The sequence below is a fragment of the Mobula birostris genome, chromosome 17, assembly GCF_030028105.1.
Source record: "Mobula birostris isolate sMobBir1 chromosome 17, sMobBir1.hap1, whole genome shotgun sequence".
Lineage (NCBI taxonomy): Eukaryota > Metazoa > Chordata > Chondrichthyes > Myliobatiformes > Myliobatidae > Mobula > Mobula birostris.
The window spans coordinates 30,956,562-30,974,484 of NC_092386.1; the positions used below are offsets into that span (position 1 = coordinate 30,956,562).

At 39.2% G+C, this 17,923-nt stretch overlaps 1 protein-coding gene across 7 annotated transcripts in view; it reads left to right on the top strand.

The window, feature by feature from the left end:
- Positions 1-1,185: 1,185 nt before the first annotated feature.
- The window catches only part of LOC140211586 (zinc finger protein 474-like), a 41,926-nt gene continuing 25,188 nt past the window's right edge, over positions 1,186-17,923 (top strand). For 3 of the 7 annotated variants that reach the window (XR_011889517.1, XM_072281458.1, XM_072281459.1), the window contains exons 1-2: positions 8,750-9,024; positions 15,496-15,604. The gene's annotated coding sequence lies outside the window, so the exon portion shown is untranslated. Of the gene's footprint in view, positions 1,253-4,246; positions 4,276-6,681; positions 6,785-8,749; positions 9,025-15,495; positions 15,605-17,923 lie in introns of those variants that run through there. The other 4 variants (XM_072281461.1, XM_072281460.1, XM_072281463.1 and 1 more) reach the window with 3 other exon arrangements.

The window sequence follows — 17,923 nt, forward strand, 5'->3', positions numbered from 1 at the left end:
GATACCAACATTTCCTTGGTCTGGAAGTGTTTGGATAGGCAAGTCCCTGTCACTTGGACGGATTTCAAGTTTTTTTTGTATTTGATGTACTAAATGTTTACCATGATTCTCCGAACTTTGCACAAAACAATCTCTTATTCAACCATGATTATGCACATCTGTTGGTGTGTTGAGCCCACATTTCAAATCACTATCCTAAAGCACTGTCAATAATTATTCAGTGAAGTATGAGATCTACATGCTGCAGATACCAAAACCCTGAACCCTGAAATAAGGACAGAATCTTGGGAACAGCTCATGCTTAGTTGTAGCGGGAAACATCAATATTTGGAAGAAGTTGTTTCTGCAGATGTTGCCTGGCCTATAGCTTTTCTGTTCTTTCCTTGGGAAAACTGATCTCCATGTTAACTTGATCAACAATTGGCTGACATCATTTGAATAAAAAAAAAATGAAGCCAGCTCCAACCACTATCATTCCCAGTTACTGAAAGCTTCATTGCATTTCCACATTCTCTTTTCTTGGCTGAGTGTTGCCATTTGCAGTGAGGTTCTCGCCTATCCAATTTCCATAATGCTTTGCTAGAACGTCTTCATTTCATAGACCTGCTTATATTAAAAAAATTTTATCTTAAAATATCTAATTTCTTACTTCAATGATAATTGTACAGTTTAACAAGTTTGTTATACTGCAAGTCACCAATTGCTTTTGGAAGTATAAAAAGTTCAGAAAAATCATAATGAACATGAGGACAAGCAGGAAGAACTGTTATTGAGTTTTCTTCTGGTTGCTCCTTGTACAGTTTCCAAAGCAATTGAAACATTTTGGCAAGTGAGTTATCCAAATTAGGCAATAGGGTTTGTACACCCTGGAAACATTTGTAAGGATTTCAGTGTTTGGTGAGATGGAGAGGTCTGTCTGCAGATATTTTTGTGGGTTAACATTGCAATATCTGCTTTTAACTAACGACACGTCATTCACCATCTTTGGGTGTTGATTGTGGCTCAATTGCCATAGCTGATAATTTTAAAATGTTGTTTCAGTTTTCCACTTTAGCTGTGTAGTCCACTGTGCCATCTAGTGTTGTTAGATGGGCACACCACTCCGACCATCTGTTCAGTGGAAGGAAATAAATCCCACTGGATAAATCCACTAATGCTGCTTTCACTTTATGAGATAGTACACTGGTGATTCCTTGTGTTAACCAGAGGGTTCACAACAAGCTTGGAATGATGAGCTGAAAACATTGTTTAGGTAAAAACAGTGAATTGAAATTGCATTATAGTTCAGAAAATTAATCTTAAAACTTGCACATCTAACTCTCATTATTCTATACTGTTGCTACTTTGAAAAGTAACTTTTAGATACGGTAAAAATCTCCTTTATCTTTCATTCATAATTTTGAATTATTGTTATAACTAACTGGAACTATTAGTGTATGGTAAAAGGCTTTAAAGAACTTAATATCCTTATTTCTGAACAGCACTTTCAATGAAGTGCAAAACGTGAGTCTTGCAAACGTGAGATTGCACATCAAATTTGGATACACCTACAAGCATCAGAATAATTATCCATCTATCAATAATTTCTAGTCTGTGCTTGTTTTCTGGCTCCAAAATAGCAGACAGACTGGGGCAGCTCTGTCTCATTTGTAGTTTCAACTGGACCCATCCTGACTATCACTGTCCCCTGGAAGAGACAGTTAAGAGTACCAGCATATTTGGTTCTGGATTTTGCATCAAACCAAAAGGCAACAGCTCAAGAAAATATATTCTTTTAGCCCCTTATGTTGCTGAGTGCAATTGAGTCATTGTCGACTCATAGCGACCCTGTGGATATTGTAGTTGTCCATAGAATTTTCATGAGGTACAGAAGTAGGTTGCCAGGTCTTTCTTCTGCACAGATACTGCTATAGCCAGGTTGGGACCCGGCTGGACTCAAACTCAGGACCGTCTGCCTTGAGGTCCAGTGCTGATGCCACCGCACCACCAGCCAGCCATAGTCTCTCATACAGTACTTTAAAGTAATGAAATAGCAGAGCAGACATGATGGACCAAATGGCCTAATTCTGCTCCTATATCTTATAGTCTAAATAGATTATTAATTTGTAATCAGAAGCTCCCAATGAATTTTTTGTTGTTTATCATTTCAGACAGGTTTTATTTTCTAAGAACTTTCACCTCTATTCATCTCTCTAATTACAAAGATTGAGTAAAAACAATTGCTTTTTATTATTTCATCACACTTCTAAGTTTATCTCATTCCTACTGAAATTTTCCTATAATTTAAATAGCTAGCATATTAGTCAACCATCAAAACAGTGTTTATGCAGATAAAAATGACGTTAACTTAGCATGTTATATCAGAAACTTAAGTCTACTTTTATTTCATTTGTATATTTTTCTGTAAGAAGTAATATGTTAAAGCGCTGATGATGTGAAACTCTTTGCTCAGTCAAGTGGTAAATATTGGGTATTATTTCCCTGGATTTTGAATTGTTAAAGCCTGTAAGCAAGTTGCCCATAATTGGCATTAGACTTGGCTCTTCACACAGTCTTAGACAATGCAAACTCCTATGTCAGGATGCTGTTCGTCAACTACAGCTCAGCATTTAACACCATCATTCCCAGAATCCTGATTGGTAAGTTACATAAACTGGGACTCTGTACCTCCCTCTGGATCCTCAACTTCCTAATTGGAAGACCACAATCTGTGTATATTGGTGATAACATCTCCTCCTCACTTATGATCAACACTGGTGCACCTCAGGGGTGTGTACTTAGCCCACTGCTCTACTCTCTCTATACCCATGACTGTGTGGCTAGGCGTAGCTCAAATACCAACTATAAATTTGCTGATGATACAACCATTGTTGGTAGGTTCTCAGATGTAGACAGGAGGGTGTACCGGAGTGAGATATACCAACTAGTGGAGTGGTGTCGCAGCAACAACTTTAGACTCAATGTCAGTAAGTCAAATAGCAGATTGTGCACTTCAGGAAGGGTAAGATGAAGGAACACATACCAATCCTCATAGAGGGATCAGAAATGGAAAGAGTGAGCATTTTCAAGTTCCTGGCTGAAAAGATCTCTGAGGACCTAACCTGGTCCCAACATCGATCCAGCTATAAAGAAGGCAAGACAGCTACTATACTTCATTAGGAGTTTGAAGAGATTTAGTATGTCAACAAAAGCACTCAAAAACTTCTATAGATGTACCGTGGAGAGCATTCTGATAGGCTGCATCACTGTCTGGTATGGAGGGGCTACTACAAAGGACTGAAAGAAGCTACAGAGGATCATAAATTTTGTCAGCTTCATCTTGGGTACTAGCCTACAAAGTGCCCAGGACATCTTCAAGGAGTAGTATTTCAGAAAAGCAGCATCTATTATTAAGGACCCCCAACACCCAGGCATGCCCTTTTCTCATTGTTACCATCGGGAAGGAGGTACAGAAGTCTGAAGGCACACACTCAGCGATTCAGGGACAGCTTCTTCCCCTCTGCCATCCAATTCCTAAATGGACATTGAAACCGTGAACACTACCTCACTTTTTAAATACAAACGTATATATTATTTCTGCTTTTGCATGATTTTTAATCTATTCAATGTACACATACTTTAAGTATTTATTTATTTATTCTTCTATATTATGTATTGCATTGTACTGCTGTTGCTAAGTTAACAAATTTCACAACACATAATTGGAGAACTCACAATGTTGAGCGAAATGTGGAGGATTAACTGCAGACACTCAAAGTCAAAATTGAGTGTATTGTCAAAAGCACAAGTACATGTGTGACAGGTGCAATGAAAACCCTATCTGCAGCAGCATCACAGGCATATAGCATCGAATAAGCAACATTCCAGAGAAATATACAAATTAAACATAAATTATACAAATTTTTACAAGAAGGAACACAATTAGTGCAAAAAAAAGCCAAGTCTTTTTTAGTGCAAAGTGATCAAAGTAGCCATAGAGCTGCTGAACAGTAGTGTTTGGGTTAACATTGCACTTTGCTTTCACCAGTTGAGGTATCATTTAGCATCTTTGGATGTTGATCGCAACTCGTTTGCCATAACTGGTGTTTTAAAACTGCTTAGCCTCTGTACATCTATTGTATTTGCCACCTCAAGGCATGTGTGTCTTTGAATTTTACACTTAATCTTTCTCCATAGAATGTGACAGGATTGGGAATCCTCATCTAACATCAATCTTTAACGTCATCCAGCTGAAATGGGACAACAGAAGGGGATTCTGCAGTGTAATATAGTGAAGTAAGGCTCCAGACTCACAATCAGCATATATTGGCATTCATTATAGAGCATATCCAAGACCTGCAACAGCCCAGGACTTTCCTGAGAACAGGAATGTTTCAGCTTGATTCAATTCATTAGATTACTGATGATCTAAATGCCAGTTCAAATACTTTTACAATTCTTCTCAGGCCAATAACCAGCAATAAAAGTGAATTTTTAATTTTTTATACACGTTCTGCATCTGAATCTAAGTGACAGATGCTATGATGGTCGTAATGGATTTTTTTTTATAAACTCAGTGGAGTTATGAATGGAAGAGTCTTCCTTTCCAGCACTAGTTAGAGTATATGGAATAACTATGGAGAAATGAAGGAAAACCATAGAGTGTCATCAGGTGCAATTAATTTACATCGCTTAATAATCCTGCAATCAATTCAAAGCCTACTGGATCAAACCAATACCACTGTTTGGGGGTGTGTGTGGAGGGGTTAATCCTGTATGACACACCTTCCATTCAAATCCAACAATAAGGTTCAAAGCCGAAGAAATATATTCAATTCTTTCTTAAGCAACTATCAAAGCAAACAATCTTGAAGCGACACAAACTAATGAAACTAAAACTAGCAGTAGAACAATTACACCCATGTGACCAATTTACGTACTAACCTATATGTGTATAGACTGTGAGGGAAAACCAGAACACCTGGGGAAACCCACATTGTCGTGGGGATAATGCACAGATGGTGGTGGAATTGAACCTGTGTCGCTGGGGCTGTAATAATGTTATGCTAATTACTATTAGTTAGCATATTGTGCCACCCAAAGGAAATTAAATATCCTGGACAATGTATTAATTCTCAATCTTTATAACTGAAATGGTGAATCTAAGATCTCCAGTAAAATGTATATGAAATTTATGCCTCTAAAAGACACTAAATAGCATGTACAATAGTTTAGCTCTATAATGAAATTTTATAGGCACCTGTGAACTGGAGGTAGATATATTGGTCACATGCTGCTATTTTAATGAGAAATGCCTGATCATGATCTTAGTTTTCAGTTGTCTTGAATCTATAGCCTTTCATGCCCTTGTCTGGCAAAATGTATCAAACTTTGATTTAAAATTATTAAGCTATCATTGAATATTTTTTTGTGGGATGAGATCATCTGACATGCTTTGTATCAAGAAGAATTTTGCACCTCTCTCCTGAATGAGTTGATGCAAAACCTTTAAACCCCTGGTATTGACTTTACCATCAGTGGGAAATGTAGCTCCATACTGTATTCACCTTTTCGATTCTTTTAAGCATCTCTTTCCATCCAAGTTTCTTATCCATGCTGATTCCCAGGATCAAGTGAAAAGTCAGTGAACCCAACTTGGAACCTCTCCTCATCTAATTCTCGAAACCCGATAAACATTCTGGTGAACCTGTACTGTATTCCTTCAACAGACAGTACTCCCTGTTCAAAGGAGTGGTGCCCCAACCTCCATATGTGGTCTAACAAATGCTTATGTAGCTGTAACATAACTTCTCCCCATTTATTGTTCAGCCTCTTACTTAAAAGATGAATAATCCATTAGATATTTTTGAATATTTTTTCTTTGAACTACCAAATTTGAATGAGCTGTGCATGAGAATCTTAAATAGTCCCCATCTTTTTACTATATCAGTCCCTTTTGATCTAAAGTTGTTTTTCACACGTATCTGCAATGAAATAAACTCCATCCTCCACAGATTCATCCACTCACATTATCCACATACTTATGCAATTTTATACTCTCACCTAATCCGCTTAATATGTAACCTCTCTTTTAGCAATTAGTATCTTTGAATATATCACTCTCAGTTTTAGGATGCTATCACATAGTCTTGAAAATGTTTGCAGACAGTAGACTGTTGCATCCTGATATTGTTAAAGTGTTAAATCAGGAGATGAAGTGTAAACATTATGAAAGAAACTGAGCATCTGCCAACTTCAGTGCAGCAAGGATGCCAAGATTTGAGGACCTGAGTTATAAGGAAAGGTTGAATAGGTTAGGACTTTATTCAGTAAAATGCAGGAGAATGAGGGAAGATCTTATAGAGCTAACTACATTTAAGACTGTTTATTTTGTTATATCGCTAGTTTTAGTTTCATTAGATTTATCACCAAGATTGTTTGTTTTGCTAATTGCTTAATAAAGGATCAAATATATTTCTTCGAATTTGAACCACATTATTGGATTTGAATAGAAGACATGTCATACAGGTGTAACACCCTGGGAAAGGTTTCACTGCTAATGTAATGGTCTTTCTGTAGAAGCAGTGTTTGGGTTATGGTTAGGGATAACGGGTGTTTTGGAATGTGAGCCGTCCAATGAAGGGAGTGCATTTTCATTCTGTGTTCCTGACACCGAGGTGATCTAGGTCTTTTGTTCGACAGGAGATGGAGAGAGAAGATGCCTGAAAGGAGAGGTTGCAGATGCCAGAAAGGCCTGAACTTGGAGTGGGGCTAGGAGTCGACGAAGCCTGGAAAATCGGCGAAGGTGAAACCATGAGCTCCAACTTGTGCATATTAGAGTGTTTCATTAAAATGGGCCTTTTTCTTTTTGTTTTTTTCTTTACTAACCCTTTAGTCAAATTAAGAACTATAAAGCTAAATTGTTTACTTGTATATGGTGTACTGTCTGTTATTCCGTGGTACTGATTTATGACAGGGTAACTAATCACGCAACATCAACACAAACGGGGTTTCGGGGTTTTGCACCTCAATCTCACCCGTGTGGCAGGCCTAGACTTACACAACCAACAGAACCAGGGTATTTCACAGGATTATCACCTCCCCCTCATGTTTAATCTCTAACAGCAGTGTTTGTTTGTTCAAATAGCCGCTACAGTAACAGTTAAAAGAATTTGAATAGGTAGATGGATGAGAGAGGTTTGGATGACAGTAATGCAGGCAGATGGGACAAGCCAGAAGATCAGGCCATCGTGGACTGAAGGGCTTGTTTCTAAGCTGTAGTACTCTATAAAGTATGAGTACACCTGAAAATCACAAAAAAACCTGCAGGTACAGGAAATCTGCAATAAAAATGCAAAATGCTGGAAATACTCAACAAGTTATGAATCATTGTGGAAAGTGAGCCACTTCACCCTTCATCATAACAAATGGTTTATAAGATAACGATTATAAACCCAAATGATTCTGCGATACAAGTATTCCTGTTTCATTTTTCAAATCATCTGATTTACTGCAATTACAATGCATGGATATTCACTCACATTTAAATGCAAAAATGAAGGTCAGATAGATGAACTTCCACACAATGTTGAACACTAAGTACCTTTTATTGGAAAAATGTCTCAGGCTGTTGCTTTTCTTTTTACCTCACCCATCACCTATTCTCTTTCATTCTGTGATTAGGGTGAAAACTGAAAAAGCAAAAGGCAATATTTCAGGATTTTTTTTAATTTTAAAATTCTTCTTATTTTGAAAACTTGATGTTACAATACACAAATTAATCTTCCATAGTCAGCTTTTTGGCTAATCAGCAACTTAGTCATACAAAAAACTGACTTAGACTTCATAAGAACACACAAAATAGGAACAGGAATAGGCCATCTAGCTCCTTAGACATATTCCGTCATTCTTCAATACCATGGCTGAGCTTTACCTCAGCTCCATATCCCTGCCCTGCATCCCAGTCCCTTGATTCCTTTAATATCCAAATCTTTACAATGCAACATAAAAACACTCAAGATCTTCATTCTTTTACCATGGAGCTTGTGCTGAGGCAGGTAAATTCACAGTTTGCTTGATTGCTGTGGTAAAGACCAAAAACTGCAGAGGATTTTAGAAGCATCTAAATCACTAAAAAGAAACTCTGGGATGTCTCAGTTTAAACTACAGTTGTACAAAAATCTAAATTCGCCGTATTCTATTGTTTCATAGATTTGCCATAATTTTTACCATTAAATCCGATCTACAACATCAAATGCACATTGTATTCCTCCTCTGAAAAGTAGTGCCATTAACATAAATGGAAGCAAACATAAGTGAAGTAATTCCATAACAGCAAACACGTTTTGCTTTAAATGCTTACAATTGATGCTGAACTTCTGTCCCTTTCTTTCTTATGCATGTCCTGATTTGAACCTGCCCTGTAATTTGGCAAATGACTTCCAAGTTGATTACTCATTGCCAGTTTCATTTGTTCCTCATGCTGCATTTCACCCAGTGTCCTCAAATATATTGTGTACAAAGTCTAAGTGGATTGCCTTGGGTAATGTTTTCCCCACTGGAATAATGAGTACTGCTGTACAAAATGAAGTGGAAACCTTATATCATCTGGTACTCCAGCCAGGAAACACAATGGGAAGTAACATTTAATACAATCGGCTAGACACTCCTAAAACATATTTCACTAACTAAATTATTTCATACTTGCGTTGGTCTGGGTTTTGCTGCTGGCAGACTGTCTGGGTGTGTGGCAGTTTGACAGAGGGAGGAAAATGGATCCACAGGGTGTCTCTCAGAGTCTCTAATTTTAAAGCTTCCAGGTGGTTTGAGCCTTGGATTGGCCTTGCAGCCATGAGTTGCTGACGCTCCTTTTGGCTCAGCGATTCCTATTCCCAAACACATAAAGATATTCAATAAGTTTTGGCTCTTTCATCAGCCTCCTCTTGCTGTACAATTGAATACTCTACCATCTAAGTGAGAAAGCTACAATGTTAAATTTTCAACCAGTGATAAGTTGAATCATTTATAGATGTTTCCAGCAAAACGGTAAGTTTTTTTTAAAAATATGGAGCAAGGAATATTTATAATTGTGTATTGTAATGTAATAATTAGAGATAATCCAAAGTGCTCCCTAATAAGAAGATTACAGGAATCTGAGTGAAAATATGGATTATTGCTACATATTGATGAAGAATGTCTATTTAACTTTGTAAAAAGCCTACACTTGATCAGGGTCATCCTTAGTGGATGTATCTTTAATAGTATATTCACATGCACTTAGTTTGTCCTTCATTTTAAAGACAATCAAATCCCCTTTGCCTATTCTATTCTAGAAAAAAATTCCAATATCACATAAACCTTACCAGATAAAATATAGCACATGGACTTGAGTATCAATATTAGATGATAGACAATAGGTGCAGGAGTAGGCCATTCAGCCCTTCGAGCCAGCACCACCATTCACTGTGATCATGGCTGATCATCCACAATCAGTACCCTTTTCCTGCCTACTCCCCATATCCCTTCATTCCGCTATCTTTAAGAGCTCTATCTAACTCTTTTTTGAAAGAATCCAGAGAATTGGCCTCCACTGCCTTCTGAGGCAGAGCATTCCACAGAACCACAACCCTCGTGTGAAAAAGTTTTTCCTCAACTCCGCTCTAAATTGTCTACCCCTTATTCTTAAACTGTGGCCTCTGGTTCTGGACTCCCCTAATATCGGGAACATGTTTCCTGCCTCTAGCGTGTCCAATCCCTTAATAATCTTATATGTTTCAATCAGATCCCCTCTCATCCTTTTAAATTCCAGTGTATACAACCCCAGTCGCTCCAATCTTTCAACATAGGACAGTCCCGGGAATTAACCTCGTGAACCTATGCTGCACTCCCTCAATAGCTAGAATCTCCTTCCTCAAATTTGGAGACTAAAGCTGTACACAATATTCCTGGTGTGGTCTCACCAGGGCCCTGTACAACTGCAGAAAGACCTCTTTGCTCCTATACTCAACTCCCCTTGTTATGAAGGCCAACATGACATTAGCTTTCTTCACTGCCTGCTGTACCTGCATGCTTACTTTCAGTGACTGATGAACAAAGACACCTAGATCTCATTGTACTTCCCCTTTTCCTAACCTTACACCATTCAGATAGTAATCTGCCTTCCTGTTCTTGCCACCGAAGTGGATAACCTCACATTTATCCACATTAAACTGCATCTGCCATGCAACTGCCCACTCACCCAATCTGTCCAAGTCACCCTGCATTCTCATAACATCCTCCTCACATTTCACACTGCCACTCAACTTTGTGTCATCTGCAAATTTGCTAATGTTACCTTTAATTCCTTCATCTAAATCATTAATGAATATTGTAAATAGCTGTGGTCCCAGCACTGAGCCTTGCGGTACCCCACTAGTCACTGCCTGCCATTCTGAAAAGGATCCATTAATCCCTACTCTTTGTTTCCTGTCTGCCAACCAATTTTCTATCCATGTCAGTACCCTACCCGCAATACCATTCGCTCTAATTTTGCACACTAACCTCCTATGTGGGACCTTATCAAAGGCTTTCTGAAAGTCCAGGTACACTACATCCACTGGCTTTCCCCCATGTTCATTTTCATAGTCACATTCTCAAAAAATTCCAGAAGATTAGTCAAGCATGATTTCCCCTTCGTAAATCCATGCTGACTCGGACCTATCCTGCCACTGCTATCCAAATATGCCGCTATTACATCTTTTATAATTGATTCCAGCATCTTCCCCACCACTGATGTCAGACTAACTGGTCCATAATTGCCTGTTTTCTCTCTCCCTCCTTTCTTAAAAAGTGGGATAACATTAGCTACCCTCCAATCCACAGGAACTGATCCTGAATCTATAGAACATTGGAAAATGATTACCAATGCGTCCACGATTTCAAGAGCCACCTCCTTAAGTACCCTGGGATGCAGACCATCAGGCCCTGGGGATTTATCAACCTTCAGTCCCATCAGTTTACCCAACACCCTTTTGTGCCTGATGCGAATTTCCTTCAGTTCCTCTGTTACCCTAGGTCCTCTGGCCACTATTACATCTGGGAGATTGTTTGTGTCTTCCCTGGTGAAGACAGATCCAAAGTACCTGTTGAGCTCATCTGCCATTTCCTTGTTCTCCATAATAATTTCACCCGTTTCTGTCTTCAAGGGCTCAAACTAATTTTTTCCTCTTCACATACCTGTGGAAGCTTTTACTATCCTCCTTTATACTTTTGTCTAGCTTACCTTTGTACCTCATCTTTTCCCCCCCGTCTTGCCTTTTTAGTTATCTTCTGTTGCTCCTTAAAAGTCTCCCAATCCTCTGGCTTCCCACTCATCCTTGCTATGTTATACTTACTCTCTTTTACTTTTATGTTTATTTTTATATTGACCACTGAGTAGCGCTATTGTCTTTCAAAGTAGCATGAAAGTTTGTAGGGTAGTTCACTGAGCCTGGAGATTAGGTCTCAAATGTTTCATCACAAGTTGAGGTGAAGTCATCATCGTGCAATTGTGTGTTGTTTCTGCCAAGAGCTTGCGTTTATATTGGTCTGACTCATTCTGATTGGTTCTTTTTCATGTTTAGCACTAAAGTGCCATGGATTTAGAATCATTTTAAAATATCAATTTAACTGAATGTCCGTCTATCCACTTCCTATTTCATACATAGGAGTTTCTGAAGTTAAGACCTTAAGACAAGACATAGGAACAGAAATAGGCTATTCAGCCCTTCGTGTCTGGTCCATATTCCATTAGCCATAACCTCACACTGTATGCATAAGAAATTCTGTTGCACAGTAGATCATTTTTGCAATGAAGCTTGATCCTAAAACAGATTCATTACAAGAGGATAGCACACTTCTATAAAATTCTATCCCTGTGATCGATACACAGCACATGTATATGAGGTGACTGTTGTAAAGTGATATCAGTTGGAGTGCAGCTCATGATTGATGTCACATGTGTGATTTTATTTTACCACACATATGCAATAGACATTGCTGCAGATTACACCTTCTCACTTGATCTCTTTTTGTTTCCCTCCACCTCCACAATTGCTGGTCTGCTACTATTCTTCCCATGGGCTCCTTCACCCTCTCAATTCTTCATGCTCCCAGCTTTCACTCCCAATAGCCACCAGGACATTGAGGAACAGATATGCAGGCAGATTACGGAAAGGTATAAAAACAATAAGGTTGTTGTCCTGGGAGTCTTCGACTTCCCTAATGTAAACTGGGGCCTTCTTAGTGTAAGAGGTTTAGATGGGGTAGAATTTGTTAGATGCATCCAGGAGGGTTTCTTAAATCAATATGTAGATAGTTCAAGAGGAGGGACTGTACTGAACCTCATGTTGGGTGATAAACCTAGCTAGATGACTGATCTTTCAGTAAGTGAGCTGTTAGGGAACGGTGACCACAACTCAAGTTTTAAGATAGCTACAAGATAAGAATAAGCGTCGACCTTTCGGGTGGGTACTAAATTGGAGTGGGGCAAATTACAAGAGTGTTAGGCAGGAACTAGGGAGAGTTCATGGGGAGCAGCTGTTTTTGGGCAAGTCCACATCTGACATATAGAGAATTTTAAAAGAACAACTGCACAGAGTACAGTAAAGGTTTGTTCCAGTCACAAGGAAGGACAAAGATGGCAAGGCAAGAAAACCCTGGATGTCAAGAGAGGTAATAAATTTAGTCAAGAAGAAAAGGGGAAAAGGAAGCTAGAATCCAACAGAGCTATTGAGAATTATAAAGAAGTTAAAAAAGAACTCAAGAAGAGAATCAGGAAGAGCCATGAAAAGTTCTTGGCAAGTAGGATTAAAGAGAATTTCAAGACATTTTATACATACATGAAGAGTAAGAGGATGGCTTTTTAGAGTAGTTTGTCATTCAACCTACTCAGGGATCAGCTATACTGGTTTGGATGTTATGTAATGAACCAGAAGTGATTAGGAAGCTGAAGGTAAAAGAACACTTAGGAGGCAGTGATCACAATATAATTGAGTTCAATTTGAAATTTGATAGGGAGAAAATAAAGTCTGATGTAGCAGTATTTCAGTGGAGTAAAGGAAATTACAGTGGTATGAGAAAGGAGTTGGCCAAAGTAAATTGGAAGGAGATGCTGGCAGGGATGACAGCAGAGCAGAAATAGTGTGAGTGTCTGGGAGAAATGAGGGACATGCAGGATAGATGTATTCCAAAAACAAAGAAATACTCAAATGGCAACATAGTACAACTGTGGCTGACAAGGGAAGTCAAAGCCAATGTAAAACCAAAAGAGAGGGAACACACCAAAGCAAAAATTCAGGTTAAGACAGGGTACTGGGAAGCTTTTAAAAACCTACAGAGAGCAACTAGTAGAATCATTAGGAGGGAAAAGATGAAATATGAAAGTAAGTTAGCAAACAATATCAAAGTGGATAGTAAAAGCTTTTTCCAAGTATGTGAAAAAAATAGAGAGATGAGAGTGGATATAGGACCAGTAGAAAATGAGGCTTGAGAAGTAATAATGGGGACAGGGAGATAGTTGAACTAAATGAGTATGTTGCATCAGTCTTCACTATGGAAGACACTAGCAGTATGCCAGATGTTGAAGGGTGCAAGGGAAGAGAAGTGAGTGCAGTTACTATTACAAGGGAGAAGTTGCTCAAACAGCTGAAAGACCTAAAAATACATAAGTCACTCAGACCAGGTGAGCTGCGCTCGAGAGTTCTGAAATAGGTAGCAATAGATATTGTGGAGGCATTAGTTATGATCTTTCAAAAATCGTTGGACTCTGGTATGGTGCCAGAGGACTGGAAAATTGCAAATATCATTCCATTCTAAGAAAGGAGGAAGGCAGCAGAAAGGAAATTATAGACCGGTTAGCCTGACCTCAGTGGTTGGGAAAATGTTGGGAGTCAATTGTTAAGGATGAGGTTATGAAGTACTTGGTGACACAGGACAAGATAGGAGAAAGTCAGCATGATTTCTTTAAAGGAAAATTTTGCCTGATGAACCTGTTGGAATTCTTTGAGATTACAAGTAGGATAGATAAAGGGGATGCAGTGGATGTTGTATAATTGGATTTTCAGAAGACCTTTGACGAGGTGCCACACATGAGGCTGCTTACTAAGTTAAGAGCCCGTGGTATTACAGGAAAGTTACTGACATGGTTAGAGCATTGGCTGATTGGTAGGAGGCTGTGAGGGGGAATAAAAGGATCCTTCTCTGGTTGGCTGTCAGTGACTAGTGGTGTTCTGCAGGGGTTGGTGTTGGGACTCTTTTTATATAAGTTGTAAATATTTAATAAATTATATATAAATTATTTAGATAATGGAATAGATGGCTTTGTTGCCAAGTCTGCAGATGATACAAAGAGTGGAGGAGGGGCAGCTAGCGTAGAGGAAACAGGAAGGCTGCAGAATGACAGACTGATTAGGAGAATGGGTAAGAAAGTGGCAAATGAAATACAGTGTTAGAAATTGCATGGCCATGCACTTTGGTAGAATAAATAAATATGCAGACTATTTTCTAAATAGGGAGAAAATCCAAAAATCTGAGATGCAAAAGGACTTAGGAGCCTTTGTGCAGAACATCCTAAAGGTTAACTTGCAGGTGGAGTTAGTGATGAGGAAGGCAAATGCAATTTTAGCATTCATTTCTAGAGGCCTCACCTTGAGTATTGTGAACAGTTTTGAGCTCCTCATCTAAGAAAAGATATGCTGGCATTGGAGAGTGTTCAGAGGAATTTCATAAGGTTGATTCTGGAAATAAAAGGGTTATCATACAAGGAACGTTTGATAGCTCTGTGTCTGTACTTACTGGAATTTAGAAGGATGAAGGGGATTTCATTGAAACCTTTTTAATGTTGAAGGGCCTAGACAGAGTAGATGTGGAAAGGATGTTTCCCATGGTGAGGAAGCTTTGGACAAGAGGGCACAGTGTCAAGATAGAAGGGCGTCCATGTAAAACAGGGATGCGGAGAAATTACTTTAGCCTGAGGGTGGTGAATTTGTGGAATTTGTTACCACAAACATCTGTGGAGGCCGGGTTGTTGGGGGCTTTTACGGCAGAGCTTGATAGGTTCTTGATTGGACACAGCATCAAAGGGAGAAGTCCGGGGAGTGAGCTGAGGAGGGGAAAAGAAGAGAATTAGCCATGATTGAATGGCAGAGCAGACTCAATGGGCCAAATGGCCTAATTCTGCTCCTACGTCTTATGGTCTTATGGATAAATAATGAGAGAGTCAGACTACTCAAGTGTAAAGTGGGGAACATTTGCTTGGATGCGGAGGATGTGGATGAGGTGCTTAAATAGCATTTTACATCGGTATTTACCAAGGAGAAGGATCTGGAGGATAGGGAGATCAATGCCAAGGTTATTAATATGACATGGCATTTCAAGGAAAAGGAGTGGTGGTGTTGGGTCTTTTAAAGATCATTATGGTGATCTGCTGAGATATACCCCAGTTTATTTAGTGAAGCAAAGGATAAGAATGCATGATTAATATGTTTGTCTCTTCTCTAGCCACAGGTGAGATCCTGAGGAATGGCAAGCAGCTAAAGCTGTTCCATTATTCAAGAGGAGAACCAGGGATAATCCTGGGAACTATAGACCAATGAGTCTCACGTAAATGGTAGGAAAGTTACTGTAGAGAATTCTTAGGGTTGGGTTTTATAAGCGTTTGGAAAACTATTACCTAATTAGGGAGAGCCAGCATGGCTTTGTGCGGGGCAACACACGCAAAATGCTGGCGGTCTTGGCCCGAAATGTCAACTGTACTCTTCTCCATAGATGCTGCCTGGCCTGCTGAGTTTCCCCCGCATTTTGTGTGTGTTATTTGGATTTCCAGCATCTGCAAATATTCTCTTATTTGTGATTGTGCGGGGCAAGTTGTTGTTTTACTAACTTGATTGAGCTTCTTGACGAAGTGACGAGGCTAATTGATGAATGTAGAGCTATCAATGTTTTCTACATGGATTTTAGTAAGATGTTTGACAAAGTCCCTCATGGGAAGCTCATAAGGAAGATTAAGATATATTGGATCCATGGTGAATTGGCCGTTTCAATTCAGAACTGGCTTCCCCATGGCATATTGTTTGAAGGAACTTATTCTAGCTGGAGATCTGTGATAATTGGTGTTCTGCAGGGATCTGTACTGGGACCTCCACTGTTTGTGATGTATATAAATCACCTGGATGAAAATGTAGATGTGTGGATTAGTAATTTTGCAAATGATTCAAAGATTGGTGGTATTGTGAATAGCATGAAAGACTGGCATAGAATGCTGTGGGATATAGATCTCTTGCAGATATGGGCAGAGAAATGGCAGATAGAGTTTAACCCAGCCAAATGTGAAAGGTTGCACATTTGTAATCCTGGAACATCTGGAGAGCAAAGATGCATACATCAGGATACTCTTTGCTGACGTCAGCCCGGCATTCAACACTATCATCCCCTCAGAACTAATCAAATAAGCTTCACGACCTTGGCTTCAATACCTCCTTGTGCAATTGGATCCTCAATTTCCTCACTTGCAGCCACCAGTCATTTCGGATTGGCAACAACATCTCCCCCACAATCTCCATCAACACAGATGCACCACGAGGCAGTGTGCATAGCTCCCTGCTCTACTCACTTTGTAGTTTGCAGGTTGTATGAAGATTGGTGGTGTTGTGGATAACATAGAAGACTGGTAAAGGATGCAGTAGGATATAGACCTGTTACAGACATGGGCAGAGAAATGGCAGATGGAGTTTAACCTAGCCAAATGTGAGAGCTTTAACAGTGAAATGCAAACCCGCTAATGATAAGCAGAGGGATCTTGTGGTCCAAGTTTATAGCTCCCTGAAAGTGTACACTGGTTGATAGGGTGATTATGAAGGAATATGGCACGCTTGCCTTTAGTGGTGGAGGCATTCAGTTCAGAAGTCAGTAAGTTTTGTTGCAGCTTTATAAAACTCTAGTTAGGCTGCTTTTGACATATTGCATACAGTTCTGGGCACCCCATTATAGGAAGATGTTGGGACTGGAAAGGGTGCAAAAGAGGTTTATCGGGATGCTGCCTAGATTATGTGCTATAATGAGAAGTTGGACAAACTTAAGTTGTTTTCTCTGGATTGGCAAGGCTGAGTGGAGATCTGATAGAGATTTATACGATTCCGAGAGGCTTAGATAGTGTAGACAGACAATATCTTTCTCCCAAAGGATGAAATTTTGATACCATAGGGCATGTATTTAAGGTGAGAAGGGGTAAGTCCAAAGGAAGTGAAAGGGGTAAGCTTTTTTACATAGAGAGTGGTGGGTGCCTGGAATGTGTTCCCTTGGGTGGTGGTAAAGGCAGATGCATTAGGGATTTTTAAGAGACATTTAGATAGGCACATGAATGTGAGGAAAATTGAAGGATATGGACATTGTGTAGTCAGAAGGGATTAGTTTAGTTGGCCATTCGATGACTAATTTATTAGGTTCAACCCAACATTGTGGGCTGAAGGGCCTGTTCTTGCATTGTGCTGTTCTATGTTGTTCCAATTCCCTCTATCCTGAGATCTTGTTTCTAATTTCTCCTTCAGTCTGATCTGTTCCCTGTCACTTTCTCTTCAGTTTCCACCTTTTGACCATGAAAATACACACTGAAGAATTTCTAAAGCCCTATGTTTATAGCTGACAAAAAATATCTCACCCCACACAATTATTGGACACTCTGATGGTGACTATAGTATATTATTTTACCATTTACTCTTGTGGTTTTTTTGGCAAGCTGCCAAGGACAGGAAAGTACATCCAAACCTATAATGAAATACAAGTCAAATGGAAAAAAAGTATTTAAACTTGTAATCGACTACTATGCAAATAAATAGATGGTTCCTTGTCTTGATGAGACCACGACTCCCACGTTAATCACAATGAAGAATGTTAGTAACCAAAGTTTGCTTGTTTTCCTTACCAGTTTTCT